Source organism: Lepidochelys olivacea, assembly GCF_965140295.1.
Source record: "Lepidochelys olivacea isolate rLepOli2 genome assembly, chromosome: 24".
Classification (NCBI taxonomy): domain Eukaryota; kingdom Metazoa; phylum Chordata; order Testudines; family Cheloniidae; genus Lepidochelys; species Lepidochelys olivacea.
In genome coordinates this window covers 8303558-8306108 of record NC_140434.1, presented here as the reverse complement: position 1 = coordinate 8306108, position 2551 = coordinate 8303558, and positions in this window count along the sequence as shown.

Here is a 2551-nt window from a genome sequence, read left to right as displayed (position 1 = left end):
TCCAGCGGGGAGTGTAGTTTAGTGGTTAGAGCCAGGCAGTAGGACTCAGGACTCCTGCGGTCTAATTCCACCAGTAGAAGGGAGTGTGATTAAAGCAAATCAGGACTCCTGGGTTCTAGTTCTACCTGTTGGCGGGAGTGTGGTTTAGTGGTTAAAGCAGCCTTGATTCTCACAAGTCTGTCTAGGGTGCGATGACATTGCATCAGGCTGTGACATCATCACAATGACACCAGCTGGGATCAGAGGGATGGCAGATCCTAGTGCAGGGGACGAGCTGACCTGCTCATCTCCATGGTGCATAGACCGGGGTAGCAGGGGATAGGGCTTTCTCTTTCAGCTGACGAATCTATCTAAGGTACTTATCTGATCCCCAGTTACTGGAGTATCTGAACCCAGGTCTCAGCCAGTGTTCTAACCACTGCTCCATCCATCCCCTCTACCCATACACATAAGGGGCAGTAGATTAGACAGACTGCTTGGTCTCTTCATTTAGAGACATACAGATCTTTCATAACAGAACTGGGAAACCCAGGCAAGCCTCACCTGGGTTTGTCCTTCACTACAGACCCCCAAACCTGGGCCAGGTTTGCAGAGCTGAGCAAGCCTGGGGGAGAAACCAAATCAAGTTTCTTTTCTCCTGCTTTTGATCCAAGCCAAACCCTTCCGTCCCAGCTGCCCTGTGTTAACAGTCCAACCAGATCTCTCTCTTTTGCAATGGCCCTGTAGTGGGCTGAACCAAAAACCCGGCTCCACCGATACCCAGATACTCAGCAGAGAAGACACTGGGACTGGAAATCTGAATGCAAATCTTGCACCTTGATTCTACAGGTGTCAGCCTGACACTCATCTAGACTCAGTGATGTCTCGCTCTAAACATAGGGGTTTGAAGCCAAAACTCAGAGCAAGTCTCCAACCCCCCCGCATAAAACTAAACCCAAAGCAAAGTTCATCCTGTGATCTTCTGGTTGGGCTCAGCTCTGGCAGCTCTTAAGTCCCAGTGTAAACCTGTCCCTTTGTCCTAGTGGTGTCAGACCAGTCCTAACTTCCCTGACAGCCAATAAAATATTTCCTCTCCCAACAAGTCGCCCCCGGTAAATTACGAGCCCTGACATGCAGTTACATTTTAATCTATCTATATAAAAATCCCTTTATGGGGATCTTTAATACTCAGATGTGCACATTAAATCTTTAAGCAAACCAGTTGGAGCTGAACAACGGGCTTTTCAAAATCCCGTCCCAGCAGAAGGTTCTGAGCCTGAGGTAGCTCAAAGATGGGCAGAGTCAGCACAAACTGTCCCATGTCGATCAGTTTGCCAACAGGTCGGCCAGTGGCTGTAATCTCGGTTTAGTGTTAGCTGCTTTAGCTCCTTACGGACAGACGCAGAGCAAAGTGCCTAGCTTTAGGGCTGGGTGGACGTGGGCCAAGGAGATATCGGCGCCATTTACTCCATTGCAGAGTGAGGATCCAGCCCACCCAGAATGCCAGTGTCATCCACGCACCTTGAATGGCGTAAGAAACCCAAGTGCAACAATGGATTGGGCCCTCGCTGGCTGGGCTCCGGACCCATTTTAAACTGGTGCAACTACATTCATCCTCCATCACGCCACACCGGCTTTTCTTACCCTCGTCTCCTCTGCCCTGGCCCCCCATTCTCTTCCCTTTTCAGCCCAGGGAGCTGATCCCCTCTGAACTAAACCCACCCACAGTCGAAAGATCATGGTACGAACATGCCACCTGCCACCAGTGCACTGGTTGCTCAGCTGGTGTGTTCCACCCCCCCACCCCGTGCTGGCTGGTCGAGGTAGGTTGTAAATAGGGGCAGGAACTGTGTACTGCTCTGTCTGTACAGCACCTTCCACACGGGGATCCCACGCTCATTTGGCATCACCCTAATAAATGTGATTAATAATAATACATTGGCATCAATGGAACTACTGATTTACCCCAGTGGGAGCTGAGAACCAGGGCCTATTGGTGTGCATCCACAAGACACAAGCTAGGCAAATTACCACCACCCCCCAGACATTTGTCACTGGGAACTTTACCATGACCCCACAAACTCATCACTATCAGAACCATCAGCCCTTCCTCCCCCGCATCCTCGAGAGCAGAGACAGGCCCAGCCATAGACGGAGATCGATTTCTTTTTCCTTCCTGCCAGGGCATGGGAACTCCTTGCCAAGAAAAGCAGCAGGCTTTGGGAGCAGATGCCTTCTCTTTTCCCTTAGCTCTTTGCAGCATAATCTGCAGGAAGGCAGGAATCGGTAAGTGTCGGAGGCAGAAATAGACTGCTGGTTGCCTGGTTTTTTAAATATAATCAGCAGCGCCCATGGTTCTGGAGTTCACGATGCTACACAGCTCCACAGAGGGCCCTGTGGTAAGGCTAATGCTCATTCAGTCATAGGGCAGATGCATGGCTGGCTTATTAGGTGAAATTTACAGTAAGCCCCAAATCCTGCAACAATGTTTGAGACAGGGCCAGTTTTTATGCTTATGTGACCACATCCTTTTCAATGGAAATGATAATTGGAAGTGGAGTCTAGTGGTTAA